At 35.1% G+C, this 18782-nt stretch overlaps 1 long non-coding RNA gene across 1 annotated transcript in view; it reads right to left on the reverse strand.

Annotated features, from left to right (window-relative positions):
• Positions 1 to 2283: 2283 nt before the first annotated feature.
• Positions 2284 to 18782, reverse strand: part of LOC131382981 (uncharacterized) — a 157341-nt gene continuing 140842 nt past the window's right edge. The window contains exon 3 of the long non-coding RNA XR_009212622.1: positions 2284 to 2416. This is a non-coding gene — a long non-coding RNA (uncharacterized LOC131382981). The remainder of the gene's footprint in view (positions 2417 to 18782) is intronic.

Below are 18782 nucleotides of genomic sequence, written 5' to 3' on the forward strand. Positions count from 1 at the left end.
AAACAGACATTTTTTTCAAAGAAGATACACAAATATCCAATACGTATATGAAAAAGTGTTCAACATCACCAATCATCAGGAAAATATAATTAAAAAATACCTCACGTCTGTTAGGATAGCTATTATCAAAAAGTCTGAAGGTAAGCATTGGTGAAGATGTAGAGAAAAGGCAATGCTTATATATTGTTGATGGGAATATAAACTGGTATAGGCATTATAGAAATGAGTATGAAGGTTTCTGAGAAAATTGAAAATAGGGTTACCATATAATTCAGCACTCCCACTTCTCATTATATATTCAAAATAATTAAAATCACTGTTTCAAGAGATAACTGCACTCTTATGTTCATTGCAACATTATTCACAACAGACAAGGACTGGAAACAACTTAAGTGCCTGTCAGTGTATAAATGGATATAGATAGTGACACAGATAGAAATAGATGTACATATAGATATAGATAAAGAAAATAAAATATTAGTGAGCTTTAAGAAAGGAAATTTCTTAGTTTCTAACACAGTGAATCCACTCCAACATTCCCTACTTACTCCCTGATAATTCCAAGGCCTTATATTAAGGACACACCAACATCTCAATCTCATTTACTATATGGCATCATTATGTTCAGAATTCAAGGTGATAGCACCGCAGTGTATTAGGATAGCTCTGTCTGTCCTTGCCAGAATACTTAATGTATAGTAAGGGATAAGTCCCTTTTTCAATGTGTTTTCCCTTATCTACTCTTATATTATTCCTGCTCTGGTATAACTCCCTAAAAATACATCTCCATACATGTTATCCAGGTTCCTTCAAATATATATTTAATAAGCTTTTTTTTTTCAATTTATGGTGGGAGAATTTAGATCCCTTTTTTTTCTGGAGGATGGCCAATATTTTCCAATTTCAGTGATGCTAAATCTGAACCTTGGTTATTAATACAAAAACATTAGAGTTGGTTTGGATGTTCTTGAGAGGAACAAACTTTATCATGCAAGGTGCCTCCTTCAGGTGAGGTCACTATGCAAGGAAATCCGGTGTTTTGCTGAAAAGGGAAGAGGATGCTACTGTTTGCCAAGGAGTTTTACAGGGATTTGGGTTTTCAAATTTCCCAGCACTCTGAGGCTATCATACTAAGACTAAAGCTCTCTCTCCTACTTCATCAGGGATCTGACTCTATTACAACACAATTATTCTGGCTGTATATTACTTCTCATTCTTTATTATTAGATCCTGAAGCTAATGTTCATCAAGGTCTGTCCATTATCTGTAGAGGATAAGAATTTCTAGTTAAACATCTTTTTCACTCTCACTTTCACAGCATGATTTAAGTTGGAAATTAACACTTCTTAACCTAAAATTTTTTTTTGCAAAGCTTCACTTGCTTTCAAAAGCAGCTTCTTCATAGAAAATAATAATAATAATAAGTTAATCATTGCCATTCTACCATCAATTACAATAGCCACTTTCCTCCTGCCAAAGTATCAACTTTAATCTGAACCTTATCTGTCAACCAAGTTTTATGCTCACTCAAATTGCAAACAGAAGCGTAAGTTCCCGTTTTTGTGTTTGTTAGTTTGTTTTGCTTTGTTTTAACAAGTGGGAAAGCTAGATCCAAAATATGACTCTGGCCTTTTCTGGTATTAAGTGTTTTAGTCCCTATTTCCTGAAAAAGAAGGCTATGGCTGTTTATGTACACACATATATGTTATGTATATATAGGAATTACATAGACATATAGACCCACACATATATGCATATGTATATATAAGTTTATTTGGAGGTACAATCCTCAGACAGGGAAAACTAAAGTGAAACAGGAAATTATTGGAAGCAAATGCAAGATGGCACTGCATTTTTTATTTTATTTTATTTTTGAGATGGAGTTTCATTCTTGTTGCCCCGCTGGAGTGCAATGGCGGGATTTCGGCTCAATGCAACCTCCACCTTCCAGTTTCAAGCGATTCTCCTGCCTCAGCCTCCCGAGTGGCTGGGATTACAGGCGCCTGCCACCACAGCTGGCTAATTTTTGTATTTTTAGTAGATACGGGGTTTCACCATGTTGGCCAGTCTGGTCTCAAACTCCTGACCTCGTGATCCACCCACCTCGGCCTCCCAAAGTGCTTGGATTACAGGCATGAGCCACCGCACCCCGCCGATGGCAGCTTATTGAGTTGACCAGAGCTTCAGAAGAAAACATAGGAAGTGAACCAATATGTCTAATAGATGTCCATCAAGGGAGAAATAAGAATACTCCATTCACTTTCTTCTTCATTTCTTCTGCCTCTTATATTTTAATATTGCCTCATGTTGTGTTAACTCTTCTGTGTGTTGATCATGTGTAACTTGGTCCAAACGAGCTGCCTCTGGGGTGTTGGATCTCATGACTCCTGGTGTGGTGCTGCATCAGAATCAGGACCTGGCAAAAGAATCCAGGTACTCTGTGAGTCCAAATGATGAGAGCAGGGTAATAGAGCTACTGAAATGTCTAATATGGCAGATCTCATGGAAGCTGCACCAAAAGCCAGGTTCCAGTCTTAGGTAGCAAAGGACAGTTGGTGATATTAGATGATGACGCAAGCTGCTGTAAGTAAGTGCTCTCTTTCGAGCAAGTGGTGGAAACCCAGGGGACAAGTGGGATACAGTGTACCAAAGATAGAGCAAAAATTAAGCCATTATAATTCTACTTTGTTCTCTGTACTCAGCTTTAAAATATTATTTCTATTTTCCACATGCATGTTCTTCAACTTTTATTTTCATAATTTCTATATATTATTTTAAATGAGTCTCTTGTAAGCAACAAATTAGTAACTAATTATTTTTGTGAATTTAAGTTTCCACCCTTTCATTGATATATTTAAGCCATATTTTCATTACTTTAAACTTTTTTCTATGATACTATTTCATCTTCTCCATTTACGTACTTTATTTTTCTTGCCTGCTTTCACTTGTATATGTATGTGTTTATCATTTGCATATGTTAAATTTCCTCCTGTTGAATATAAATTTACATATGTTGTAACTCTTTGGAAACTAGATAAGACATATATTTGAGCCCTTTTTACAACTATCGATTTATAAAATTTATCAGAATATATACATTTTCAAAGGAAGACAAGAGCATTAGTATAGTTTTTCAGTATGTTATCTTATCTCTGTCCAACGCCATATGATGTGGAAAATATGCCACCATTACTATTTTCTCCCTTCTATTTGCTTATCTTTCCTTCTGGTATTCCTATTATTGAGATTTTAATACTTGTAATCTCCATGCCTCTAAGCAACATTTTCTTAAAATTATTTATGAAAGCTTTCTAATGAGTTTTATGAGTTCTTCATTCTAATTCTTTAGCTCAGTAGTACACTCTTCCAATGTATCTGTTCCAGTACTCTTCATTATCCCTTTGCATTTAATTATTATGTTTTTCAAGATAATCTCAATATGTCTGTTCCAACAAGTCTACTTTGGTGATCTCTTTGAACTGTATCTTTATTTTATGGCAATGCTCTTCCAGCTTGGACCCATCTTCCTCTAGAGATATTAGTTTCCTTCTTAGGTAATGAGTATTGGTGATGGATCCAAACCACATGCTTTAGTTTATAGTGCACTTGGTAAGTGTAAAGAAAGAGAAAACGATGTGGTGAGAACAGAGCTCCAGGTATCATAAAGCCACATTTCACTATTTATGCTGGTTGTTTACTGCCACTCAACGATGTATTTATTCTCATCAGTAATATAAGAATATTCACTTTCCTTAAATTCATTCAAAGGTAGCTTCCCTATAGCAGCAGCAGCACCACCACAATTGATATTTGTATAGCATATGCTATGTGACAAGCACTTATGTGTGTGTGTGTGTTCATTTAATCCCAACAGCAATCCTACAAAATGTGTACTATCACGAGCTCACTTTACAGACAGGAAAACTGACATAAAGAAAAGTTATGTCTTCTGAGTCTGGCCCAGAATCTTGGCAGTTGAGATTTCACCTAGTTTTCAAATTAGAACTGCAGTTTAAATATTGATAAGTATTATAGTTACACTATGCAGGCTTTTAAAAAATTTTTTCCATAAAAAGGCCTTATGAATATATTAAAGTTAATCAGTTTATTTTTACAACTATGATTTCAATAATCTGGGAATTTGATTTGCATAGTGCACTGAAAAGTAATAAGCATATAAAATATGTTATAAACAAAGGAATTTGGAAAATATCTTAAACTCTATATATTTAATCTCATAAAGTAAAGAAAACGTATGTAACAAATTAGAGATTGACATTAACTTTTGCAAGAACAAAGAATGTTAAGATATTAAAAACGCATGTTTTCAAAAGAAAAAAGAATGAAGATTAAAAAAAGAAAGTTTAGCAGTAAGGATTTTTTTTAAGTAGAAGAAAAAAGTAAGAGCATGTACATAAGAGTATCAGCTGGGAAATGAGTTTAGTTTGAATTAAGATCATTCACCAGATTGAGGAGGAATCAAACAATGCAAATTAGAAACATGATATTGCATTTCAAAAGCATGTTTCCTCACAGATGCTGTAGCTGAATGTAGTTTCTATTCTTACCTTTCCTTTAGATGGCAAGGCAACAGATGAGTACAGAGAAAAGGAAGCAGCATTTAACTTAAAGTGAAAAGAGACAAATCACTATTATCTGGACCAATTATTATTTAACAAAATAACTTGATTTACTGTAAAAAAATAGTCCTTAAAATGTGTCCTTTTCTGTGTTCTTTATATTCTTTTGAGGACTTTGTATTGGTCAAGGAACAGATTCTACTATACACAACTCAAATAGAAGGGGATTTATTAAAAAGTATGTCAAATGGCTTACAGAATTGAGATGGCTGAAGGAGAGTCTAGAATGAAATTCCAGAATCTGCTCTTAGGTCTATGCTGCAGAACCAAACTGCAAAAGGAGTTGTTTCTTTTGCCATGATCAAGAAGCTGCTGGTCAAATCAGGAGGCCTTCTTCACTGAGTATACAAATATTAGAACTATCTCCATTCTGAGCTGCATAAATTAGCTGCAGTTACTGCTTCCAAAAGGCACTCTGTCCTCCCATCAGGAAACATGCAAAATCAAGAAGCTGCTATTATAGCTGCAGAATTCTATACCCTGCCACATTTTCTACTATCAAGAAGCCATCTCTGCCAGATCAGCTAGCCTCAGAGGCAAATTTTGACTCCAGAACCATGCCACATTTGCTGCAATCCACACTGATAAAATATCCGCACCATATCCTATATATCTCCATTCAAATTTCAAATTTCAATGTGTTTGTCTCTGATGTGGGACCTAAATCACATTTACATTATCAAAAGAAAATGAATTGGAGAAATTTCCCTTATAGTTTTCTGCCCTCTACAGAAAAGGAAAGTCACATCAGAAGAAAATTTGAATAGGTGTTTTAAGTCAAACCAGAATAACTGCGTTAGACTTCACTCTTACTTTACATCTCTGCTTTTATTTTTGAAAATTTCTTATATTTTCACACATGGACTTTACATTTGATCCATCTTTGAGCATAGTCTCAGAGTCTGAAACATTCCAGCTATGAAGTAAGTACTTAAATGGCTGTTCAATAAATTAATATGAGGTACTTTCTGGTAATTAAAAAATCATTGTTATAAGAATACAATAGGAAAACATTGGATTTACTGCTCATTTTTTCATTTTTTTTATGGTATAAGCACATCTAATCCTGCGTATGAAGGAGTACCAGCTGGAGCCTTATCTGAAATTCCTACACATCTGGGAAAATTCGTTAAAGGTTGAGCTAGACTGAATATATTAAACAACTCTGTTGGTATAAAAAAATAGAAGATACAAAAGACAGAAATATTTCTAAAAGATAAAATAGCCTGAACAATGCAATTAATCAAAAAATGATCTACAGTTATCAAAATTGGGTAGTGATTGTGACTATATTCTGGTGGCTATAATTCTAATATTCCTTCATCCAACTCTCATGGGCATAAAACTAGGTCCCAAGAGAAAAGTTGGCTGAAATTAACAGCTGCAGCAGCTGTTTCCATATAACACCAACAAGCAAGCAAACATCTATAAAATTTTGTAGTCCAAGCAGAAATAATATGGTTCCCAGTAACTTAATGTTACATAAAATATGGAGTAATATACTCTCCCACACATCACCTTAGGCCTTCAAGGAATGGGAATCTTTATAGAAAGGGATGTCATGCATGAGTTAAAAAAAAATACAAATTTCAGATTTGTATTAATTATTGCCTTTTTGCTGAAATAGTTGCTACCAAAAAACCAGGTTATTTTCCTGACTCTATTTACTCATGGTTTTAAACAGCAGGTGGCCAAAGATTAATGGTTGCTGCTGGAAAAGAGTGCTTAGCAAGATTTTTAACCAAGTTAGCTTCGTGAATAGAAGACCATGTTTTTGTTTTGTTTAAAAACAACCTTTATTTTAAGTTCAGGGGTACCTGTGCAGGTTTGTTTTACAGGTAAACTTGTGTCACAGAGGTTTGTTATACAGATTATTTTGTCATTCAGGTATTAAGACTACTACCCATTCATTATTTTTCCTGATCCTCTCCCTCCTTGTAACCTCCACCCTCTGAAAGGCCCTAGTGTGTGGTTTCCTTCTATGTGTCCATGTGTTCTCATCATTAACTCCCACTTATAAGTGAGAAGATGCAGTATTTGCTTTTCTGTTCCTGTGTTAGCTTGCTAAGAATAAAGGCCTCTACCTCCACTCATGTCTGCAAAGGAAATGATCTCATTCTTTATTATGGCTGCATACCATTCCATGGTGTAGATGTACCGCATTTTCTTTATCCAGTCCACCACTGATTGGCATTTAGGTTGATTCCATATCTTTGCTATTGTGAATAGTGCTGCAATAAACATATACATGCATGTGTCTTTATGGTACAATGATTTATATTCCTTTGTGTATATACCGAGTAATGAGATTGCTGGGTCAAATGGTGGTTCTGCTTTTAGCTCTTAGAGGCATCACCACACTATTTTCCACAATGGTTGAACTAATTTTCACTTCCACCAGCAGTGTACAGCATTCTTTTTAACTGCAACTTCACCAGCATCTGCTATTTATTGACTTTTTAATAATAGCTATTGTGACTGGTGTGAGATGGTATCTCATTGTGGTTTTGATTTGCATTTCTCATATGATCAGCAACGTTGAGCTATTTTTCATACGTTTGTTGGCCACATTTATGTCTTCTTTAGAAAATGTTAATGTCCTTTGCCCAATTATTAATGGGTTTTTTTCTTATTAATTTGTTTAAGTTCCTTATAGATGCTAATGACTTTTGTCATATGTATAGTTTGCAAAAACTTTCTCCCATTCTGTAGGTTCTCTGTTTACTTTACTGATAGTATCTTTTGCTTTGCAAAAGCTCTTTAGTTTAATGAAATCCCATTTGTCAATTTTTGCTCCTGTTGCAAATGATTTTGGCGTGAAGACTATGTTTTTAAACTCATGGTTAAATATCTAACCCGCAACAGTTCCACCATATCCACTTCATGAGACTAATAGGGAAGCCCTTGATAGCTGACTAATATCCACAAGTGTTTTACTGTGTTTATTTTCCCCAGTAATAAAGGGCCTCCTCCAGACTTGACATCACCAATGAGCCTTACGATGGACAAACACACTTTCAATCTTTCAGAACAAACCTTTGCGCCCTGTTGTAAATTGGAAGAGATCTATTTTTTTAGTGTTTCTCCTTTCAGGCACAGTAGGAAATGTAATATAATATTTGAAGTTCTGCCCACCGTGGAGTTTTCCTTCTTCATGGCCATCTGGAACCCATTAAGCCAGGACTAATGCCATGCTACACAGAAATCATGTATTGGATTTTGGGGATCTGTTAATCGTCACAAAACAACACACATAAAATCTTAGACGTAGGTTGAAGAAGAGACAACAGAATGACAAGATTGGAAAGATAGGTTGGAAGGTGAGCAAACTGTTCTTAAAATTTAATTACACTTTTCCAAATGTGTTTAGGTCTTTTGTATAACTATTCTTCTAGATGATAAAATGCCACTGGGTCACATGATTTACATGGCTAGTCATATCAGATAATGTTAAATTTATGATAGGCTGCTTAAGTCTCCCATCTCCTGAAAGCAAGTTTTTTTTTAGAATCTTTCAGAGAGTAATAGCTAGAGCTCTTTTTAAAAGGTGTCTTTTTCATTTATTTTACCTTTACTCCAAAAATTCAGAGGCCATGACTACGATTTTCTTATTGTGACTTGTTATGGTCCGTAAAAATTTTACAGACAGTTTAATCCACTGGATAATTATAAAGACTTAACTGTAAAACTATTGTCTCCTTAGTCCACCTAGAAAGTATCTTCCCTTAATCTGAGCCATATGGAAAGCTGACAGGTTTGAGGGAATATAGGAAATGAAAAAAAAAAACAAAACAGGACAGCAAAATATCACAATTTTTGCCTTCATAATTCAAAGAGGTCCACCATGTGTCCCTTTCTTAGTATTAGGGAGCATAAAGCTCAGTAATGTGCTCATTACTTTAAAGGAGTAACTTCATATTACTTAATGCCACAAAATTCCCCAAATTATGCAATATAGTTGGTAATATTTGTTAAAAACCTAGTTGCTGCTATAATAAAGTTTTCATTTTAAAAATACATATATAAAATGTAAGAACAATAAGTTATGAAGTGAAAAATAATAATATCTATTTTTAAAGGAGGTGTACCAAGCTGTCAGTGAGCTTAATAAACATGTTTCTATAGAGTTAAGCAATAACTGCTCCCAAATACTAATGAAACAATATCCATGGTATTGCTGCAATGCTGTCTTTATTTACTGTGTGTGCCTCTTGACCAACAGATCCTAAGAGTACTACTGGTCACTGTTAGTTTTAAATTGATCTTGGTTTTTGTAAAAGAGAAGCGTGAATAAACTTTAAAAGTGGAAAACAAGAAATCTTGGCAAATTACTTAAAAGCTAGGGTGGGAAAAAAAGACACCTAATGCTTGAATGAGCTTTCTAAATAGTGCCCAAATTATGATTAGCATTCCTATAGCACTTTCAAAAGGTATTTTATAGGGATCTCTCTGATGGAAAAATATTCTATAAAAAGCATGAGATTGAGGCAAACATACAACTTTTAAAAGTAGTTATACAAAACCAAACATTGCTCTGAGAAACTTGAGGAAAATACAAAGAGCAAGAAACAAAGCCAAAAGATGTTCTATCTGACATTTCTTGGAGGCTGGGTTTTCTGCAGTTCCAAAATCAATGAAATTGATTGTTCCTTCTATTTATTTTGCCTACCCCACTGCATATATTAAACACTTCCCGCATTTAAAATTCTGATAAACCCAAATGCAGAACAAAATACTGTTAATTACAATTTATTTTAGGTAAAAGAATTATGCATGGCAAATCTTTATTACAACAAGTAAAATACAATTTGACCTTAAGTATTGTAAAAGGTAATTAAAAAGCATCACCATTATGGAAATAATTAAGTATAAGTTGCTTTCTGAACAAGCAATGAAGTGTTTCAAAAAATACTTTAAAGGATAGAAAGGAAAAAAATTAAAAGCATAAATAAAGACATGCAGACAAAAATATGTAAGCACAATAAAATTAAATAAGCTTGTATACAAATAGGGAGCATCCATTGTTATATATGTCACATCAGTATAGAACCACTTGATGTGATTTCTATATTTTAGTTCTTTTTTCATTTAAATTTAATGTTATTTTCCATATAATACATTTGTATGATTCAAAAGAAAATTGTATTAAAAATGTTTATTGGAAAGTTAACTTTCCCCTCTTTGTGTGTTAAGCCCCTCTCCCATAGTTAATCATTTTTCTTCCTCTTCAATGTATTTCTGTCATGTTTCTATTAACAAATTGTATTTGTGTTCCTTTAAGTGATTAAAAGCCTTTTTAACTCATCTCATTTTTCTTAGCTTATTGTGATAATTTCCTATCCCTTTAATGTTTTATTGCATGGATAATGTGGCACTGTTTTCCCTATGTAAATTTGCCTTTTCTCATATAAATCACATCCACTTTGATTAGTCCTGTGATACAGATTTTCTTTGAGATTCCTCTTTATTGTCATGAGTGTACATTTTCTAACTTGGGGGCAGGGGAATCAACTTTCTTTAAGTTTAAAACATAAAAAATTATAATGGACATCATTTTTGATCAAAATATCAACTTGATTACAGAAATAACCTAGACGGTAGCTTTTATTTGCAATCGTAAATTGTTTCTTTGATAAAAGAATTTACCTGGTTAGCCACAGAGACAGTAGATTAAAAAAAGGAAAAATTAACACTCATGTCCAAGACACTACTCCAGTACGCCTAACTCAATAAGGACAGCCAAGGAGTTCCACGTTGAAGAACAAATGATTATATATTACACTGAGAGGCATTCATCTGAATTCTTCTGTGGTACTGATTATCTTTAACTTCTATTGCCATGAATTATCATTTCAGGGTAAAAGACTCAGACCATCAGCAATAGTGTGCTAAAAGCAAGTATGGTTTGCAAACAAATCATGTCCATGTTTTTAAAATATGTTTTAGCAAAAGCTGATTGATCCTTCACTTGAAGATGAATAGGTAAAGAAGCCATGTAGAAAATAAATAAATAAATGAAACTGATTCCAAAATAGTGGCTTAGAAGAGAGTTGGCTAAGGTCACCCTCCCTCACAGAAAACCAAAACCAAATAAACACAGGGAGATTATCACCAGCAAAATCCCCAAACTCAAATATGAGAAGGAAACTGTTCCTGGGGCCACAGAACATTGAAAAAAGTCTAAGCATATGGTAAGAGAATTGGACTTCCATATATTTGATATCTCTCCCCAGTCTGTCCAGGACTAAGCTCATAGAAAATATTCCCTTGAGTCATAGTTTCCTTTTTTTTTTTTTTTTTAGATGGAATCTCACTCTGTCACCTAGGCTGGAGTGCAATGGCATGATCTCAGCTCACTGCAACCTCTGTCTCCCTGGCTCAAGTGATTCTCCTGCCTCAGCCTCCCAAGTAGCTGGGACTACAGGCTCCCGCCACCAAGCCTGGCTAATTTTTTTTGTATTTTTAGGAAAGACGGGGTTTCACTATATTGGCCAGGCTGATCTTGAACTCCTGACTTTGTGATCTGCCCATCTCAACCTTCCAAAATTCTGGGATTACAGGCATGAGCCATCGCGCCTGGCCAAGTCATAGTTTCTAAACTGGGAAAAGTGAGATGGAGGTGGACAACTAGCTTACCCACCTTCTTGGGTTTCCTGGCAGGAGACTTGTGCCTTCTTTAACTCATGGGAAGTATTGTGACAGCCCGATGGGAGAAATATTCCTCAGGACAGCTATAGATAATAGGGGTAAGTGGGACTACCATCGCCAGCCCTGGAAACTACTCTATAACTCAGCCTACCATCGCCAGCCCTGGAAACTACTCTATAACTCAGCTAAAGGAGATGCCAAATCAGAGTGGCTGTTTGGCAGCACCTCACTATACGAAGTATATTCCACAGGTCTCCTGGGCACGAATCCCTAGCCAGCCTTCCCATACTGCATGATATAGCCTTTGGAACTTCCCCAATTCAAGATGGGTGGTACTTTGGTTATTCACTAGAGCCAAGGCAAATCTATGCTTAAGGAACCATCCAGTGCCAAAAGAAAAGCAACAACTTGGATACACCACTACAATAACCAAGGAAATCACAAAGAATTTTTAAACAAAAATATCCAAGGAAAGTGAAAACAAGCCAAACAGAAAAGACTAGAATGAATAACCTATTTTTCAAGGCAAATACATAGATGTACACCTGCAAGAAACAACAGCAAACAGGGAATCATGACCTCCCAGATGGACAAAGCAAGAAACAAGTGACTGACTCTAATGAGACAGTTATATGTGAGCTCTCTGAACAAGAATCCAGAATAGCAGTTTTAAGGAAACTCAGTCATCTCCAAAATAACAAAGAAAATCACATCAGAAAATTTTTAGAGAAATGTAACAAAGAGATTTAAATAATGATTAAACATTAAACTGAAATTTTAGAACTGAAAAATATATTGCTGAACTGAAAAATTCATTAAAGGCTCTTAACTACAGAATGAATCAAGCAGAGGAAATAATTGTTGAGCCCCAAAACGAGCTATTTGAAAATATACAGTCAGAGGAGAAAAAAAGAAAAAAGAATAATAAGGAACAAATGTTACCTACAAGATACAGAAACCTACGTCAAAAGACCAAATCTAAGAATTATTAGTGTTCAAAAGAGAGTTGAGCGAGAGCAAGGAGTAGGCGGCTTGTTAAAATAAGTAATAAGAAAATTTTCCAGAACTTGAGAAAGATACAAATATCCAGGTATAGGAAGGTCAGAGAACACCAAACAGATGTGACCCCAATAAGATGAACCAGAAAGCATGCAATAATCAAGTTATCAAAGGTTCAATACAGTATCCTAAAAGCAACAAGAGAAAAGAAGAAAATAACATATAAAGGAGTTCCAATTTACCTGGCAACAGACTTCTCAACAGAAACCGAATGGGCCAGGAGGAAGTGAGATAATATTTTCAAAGTGGTGAAAATCACTGCCACCCAAGAATACTGCATCTAGCAAAACTGTCTTTAAAATATGAAAAATAAATAAAGTATTTCCCAAAGAAAGCAGAGATAATTCACCAGTATCAGACTTGTCTTACATGAAATACTAAAGGGAGTTCATCAATCTGAAAGAAAAACCAAAAAATAAAAACAAAAATAAACACTTAATGTGTAAAAGAAAACATTTGAAGACATAAAACCCACTGGTAAAAGAAAGTACACAGACAAACCCAAAATACTCTGATACTATAATTGTGGTGTTGCAATCAATGCATAAATGTAGCATAAAGTCTAAAAGATAAATCTATTAAAACAATAATAGCTATAGCAACTTGTTAAGAGATAGGCATTATAAAAATATGTAAATTGAGAGAACCAAAAATCAAAATGTGGAAGAGATAGTGATGAAGTGTATGTAAAGTGGAATTTATTTTAGTTTTTTCTTTCTTTGTTTCTATTTTTTTCTTTGTGATCTGAAAGAAATTGACATCTCTTTAAAATAACTTGTGTACCTCTATTGTTGTAAATGTCATAGCAAACACAATGAAAGAAACTACAATAAATATATTAAAAATAAAAAGCAGTGAATTAAAACATACTACCAAAGAAAATCATCACTCATCCACAAAGAAAGACAGTAAAAAAGGAGAGATATTAAAAAATGTTACAAATGAGCAACAAAATGGCAGTAGTAAGTCATTACTTGTCAATAATAACACTGAATGTAATGAATTCAATTCTCCAATTAAGAGATAAAGTGGCTGAATGGATAAATAAATATGATTGAACTATAGTTCATATATGCCACCTACAAGAAACCCAACTCACCCATAAAAGCACAAATTAACTGAAAGTGAAGGGGTTGAGATACCTCATGCAACTGGGAACCGAAAAAATAAAAAAGCAAGAGAAGTTACATATATCTGATAAAATAAACTACAAATTGGATTATAAACAGAGACAAAGAAGGTCACTATACAGTGAGGAAATGGGGCAATTTAGAAAGAGGATATAACAATTATAAATAGGTATGGACCCAACACCAGAACTACGAAATATGTAAAGTAAACACTAATAGACATAAAGAGAGAGATAGACTGCAATTCACTAATGGTAGGGAATTTTAACACCTCACTGTCAGTAAAGGACAGATCATCTAGCCAAAAAATGACAAAGAAACAGCAGAGTTAAAGTACACACTAGATCTAATAGACCTACATGATATTTACAGAATATTTTACCAAATTCCTGTAGAATACATATTTTTTCATCAGCACACAAAACATTATCCAGAATAGACCATATCTTAGGCAACAAAACAAGTCTTAGCTAATTATTTAAAGTAGAAATCTTATCAGGTATCTTGTCTGACCACAAAGGAATGCAATTAAAAATCAACATGAAGAGGAACATTGGGAACAACACAAACTCATGGAAATCAAAGAATAATTTCCTAAACAACCAACAGGTCAATGAAAACATTAAGAAATAAATTAAAAATGTCTTGAAACAAATGAAAATGGAAATACAGCATACCAAAATCAATAGGATACAGCAAAAACAGTACTAAAAAGAGTTCAAATAAACAACTTAATTACGCATCTCAAGAAACTAGAAAAGCAAGAACAAAACAAACCCAAAATTAGGAGAAGAAAGAAAATCATAAATATTGGAGCAGAAATAAATAAAATTGAGACAAACTCTGCAGAATTTCCTTTGGAAAAAAAACTTTTTTTTGAGAAGGAGTCTCACTCTGTCACCTGAGCTAGAGTGCAGTGGCGTGATCTCAGCTCACTGCAACCTCCTCCTCCCGGGTTCAAGTGATTCTCCTGCCTCAGCCTCCCAAGTAGCTGGGATTACAGACACCCACCACTATGCCCAGCCAATTTTTTGTATTTTTAATAGAGACGGGGTTTCACCATGTTGGCCAGGCTGGTCTCGAACTCCTGACCTCATGATTCACCCTCCTCAGCCTCCCAAAGTGCTGGGATTACAAGCATGAGCCACCGTGCCGGGCCAAACACTTTTTTTTAAAATGAAGATTAATAAAACTGACAAACTTCTAGCTAGGCTAAAAATTGAAAGAGAAAATATACAAATGAAATTATAAACAAAAAATAAGACATAACAATTGAGACTATAAAAGTAAAAGACAAATTAGAGGCTATAATGAAAAATTATAGGCCAACAACTTGTAAAACTTAGAAGAAGTAGATAAAATTCAGGACACATACAACTTATCAAGATTGAACCATGAAGAAACAGAAAACATCAACAAACCAAAACAGGATAAAACCATAGTAAGAAGACTCCCATCAAAGAAAAGCTCAGGGCCTGATGTCTTCACTTCTGAATTCTAACAAACATTTAAAGAATAACTGACAATACTTCTACTCAAACTCTTCAAACTAATTAAAGAGGAATAAGTACTTCCAAACTCACTCTATAAGGCTGTCTGTTCTCTGATTCCAAAACCAACAAGGACACAATAAAAACAGAAAAGTACAGCCAATATCTCCAGTGAACATAAATGCAAAAACCAACAAGACACTAAGAAACCAAATTTAACAACACATTAAAAAGATCAGTTACCATGATCAACTGGGATTGATCATAAAGATGCAAAAATGGTTCAACATAGGCAAATGTGATACATCACATTAACAAAACCTAGAACAGAAGCATATAATTATTTCAATAGATGCTTTAAAAATCTATTACAAATTCAATATGTCTTATGATAAAACTACCAACAAAATGAGTATAGAAAGAACATACTTCAAAGTAATAAAGGCCATATATGACAAACCCAACACCAACATTGTACTGCATGGGGAAAAATGGAAAGCCTTTTCTCTAAGATCTAGAACAAGACCCTTTCAAGATCTCTACTCAACATAATATCAGAAGTCCTAGCCAGACCAACTAGGCAAGAAAAAGAAATAAAAGGTGTACATATTGGAAAGAAAGCAGTCAAATTAGCTTTGTTCACAGGTGACATGACCTCATACTTGGAAAAACCTAAAGACTCCACCAAAAAACTATTAGAATTGATAAACTCAGAAAACTTACGGGTTACAAAATCAACGTAGAAAAATTAGTAGCATTTATATATTTCAACAACAAACAATCTGAAAAAGAAAGAATGTAATTCCATTTATAATAGCTATAAGGAATATAAAATACATAGGAATCAAGTTAATCAAAGAAAACAAAGGCTGACACAAGGAAAACTACACAACACTGATGAAAGACACTGAAGAGTACCCCAAAATGAAAAGATATTTCATGTTCATGACTGAGAAAATTAATATGATTAAAATAACAATAGTACACAAAGCGATTCACAGATTCAGCATAATTCCTATAAAAAAATCAATGACGTTATTCACAGAAATAGAAAAAAAAACCTTACATATGTATGAAGCCACAAAAGACCCCAAATAGCCAAAGCAATTCTGAGCAAAATGAACAAAAAAGAAGCAGTGTACTACCTGACTTCAAAATGTACTATAAGCGTATGATAGACAAATCAGAATAGTTCTGGCTTAATAGACACACAGGCCAATAGAACAGAATAGAGAACCCAGATATAAACATCTATATTTACAACCATCTCATTTTCAACAAAGGTAACAAGAATATACAATGGAGAAAAGACAGTTTTTAATAAATGGTGCTGGGAAAACTAAATATCCATACACAGAATAACAAAGCTAGACCCTCTCTCTCTCTCTGCATATACAGAAATCAAATAAAAAAATGGATTAAAGACTTAAATCTAAGATTTGAACCTAAGAAACTACTAAATGAAAACATTGTGGAGACATTTCTGAACATTGGTGTTGGCAAAATATTTTTATGTTAAGACCTCAAAACCACAGGCAACAAAAGCAAAAATTGACGAACAGGTCTACATCAAGGTAAAAATCTATACAGCCAAAGAAACAACAAAGTGAAGAGACAACTTACAAAATGGGCAAAATATTTGCAAACTCTCCATCTGACAGAAGATTAATAATAGATAAGAAGTTCAAACAACTCAATAGTCCCAAACTAAATAATTCTATTTAAAAATGGGCAAAAGCCCTGAACAGACATTTCTCAAAAGAAGACAGATAAATAGCCAACACTGTATGAAAAAATGATCAATATCACTAGTCATCACAGAAACGCAAGTCAATGCCACAATGAGACACCATCTCACCTCAACTAAAATTTTTTTTATTGAAAAGACAGGGAGTAAAGGATATTGGTGAGGATGTGGAGGAAAGGAAACCCTCATAAACTGTTGGTAGGAATGTAAATTAATACAGCCGTTATGAAATAAAAATAGTATGGAGGTTCCCCAGAAAACAAAAATAAAAATAACCATATGATCCAGCATTTCCATCCATCACCTTCCACCATAATTTTATGCTTCCTGAGGCCTCACCAGAAGATGTTAGTATCATGCTTCCTGTAAAGCCGCAGAACTGTTAGTCAATTAAATCTCTTTTCTTTTTAATTTACCTAGCCTCAGATATTTCTTTATAGCAATGCAAGAATGGCTTAACAGAGATTACCGTTACGGAGAATTGGGGCATTGCTATAACATATCTGAAAATGTGAAAGTGACTTTAGAACTGGGTAATGAGCAGAGGTAAGAAGAGTCTGGAGGTCTCAGAAGAAAGTAGGAAGATGAAGAAAAGTTTGGAACGTCTTAGAGACATGTTAAGTAGTTGTGACTAAAATACTGATAGAAATATGGACAGTGAAGCCCAGGCTGACAAGGTCTCAGATGGAAATAAAAAAGTTATTGAGAAATAGAGTAAAGGTCACCTGTGTTACCCCCTAGCAACTGACGTGGATGCTTTGTGTACGTGTCCAAGGATCTGTGGAAGATTGAACTTAAGAGTGATGACTTAGGGTATGTAGTAGAAGAAATTTCTAAACAGCAAAGCATTCAACAGGTGACCAGGCTTCTTCTAACACACAGCCTATGATCAGATCCAGGAGCAAAGAAATTACTTAAGGTTAGAACTGATATTTAAAAGGGAAGCAGAGTGTAAAAATTGGGAAAATTCTCAGCCTAGCCATGTGGCCAAGAGGAAAAAACGCATTTTCAGGAGAGGAATGGAGCAGGCTGTGGAGCAACAATTTGCTAGAGATAGTTGGATGACTAAAAGGGACCCAAGTACTACATCCAAGATAATGGAAAAAAAGGCCTCAAAGGCATTTCAGAGATTTTGGACATAGTCCTTCCCATGACAAGCCCAGAGACCTAAGGGATACAATGGTTTCTAGGTCCAGACCTGGGGCCTCGTTCCCCTGTTCAGCTTTGGAACACCGCTCCCCACATCCTGGTCGCTCCCGCTCCACGTGCAGCTTAAAGGGCCTGAGATACAGCTCCAGCCACTGCTCTGGAGGGTACAAGTTATAAGCCTTAGCAACTTCCATGTGGTGTTAAGTCTACAGGCACACAGAACACAAGTGTGAAGGAAGCCTGGTGGCTTCTCCCTAGATTTCAGAGAAGGCCTGGGAAAGCCTGGGTGTCTAGGCAGAAGCCTGCTGCAGGAGCACAGCCCTCACAGTGAACATCTATTAGAGCAGTGCAGAGGGGAACTGTGGGGTTGGAGCCCTCACAGAGCCAGCCCCACCAGGGCATTACCTGCTGAAGCTGTGGCTAGACCCCAGAATGGTAGAGCCATGAGCAGCTTGCATCTTGACCTGGAAAAGCTGCAGACATACAACTCCAAGGTGTGAGAGCAGCCATGGGGACTGCACCCTGCAAAGCCACAGGGGCAGAGCTTCCCAAGGCCTTGAGAGCCCACCCCTTGCACCATTGTGCCCTAGATGTAGGACATGGAGTCAACAGAGATTATTTTGGAGGTTTTATGTTTAATGTCTACCCTACAAGCTTTCAGACTTGTGTGGGGCCTGTACCCCTTTTTATGGCCAATTTCTCCCTTGTAGAAAGGGAGCATTTACCCAATGCCTGTACCACCATTTTATTGTGGAAGTAAATCATTTGTTTTGATTTTACAGACTCACAGGTGGAAAGAGATGAGTCTCAGATGAGATGAGATTTAGGACTTTGAACCTGATGTTGGAACAAGCTAAGACTTTGTAGGACTGTTGGAAAGAGATTGTTGCATTTTGTAATGTGACAAGAACATGAGATA

The sequence above is a fragment of the Hylobates moloch genome, unplaced genomic scaffold (genome assembly GCF_009828535.3).
Source record: "Hylobates moloch isolate HMO894 unplaced genomic scaffold, HMol_V3 SCAFFOLD_3, whole genome shotgun sequence".
NCBI lineage: Eukaryota > Metazoa > Chordata > Mammalia > Primates > Hylobatidae > Hylobates > Hylobates moloch.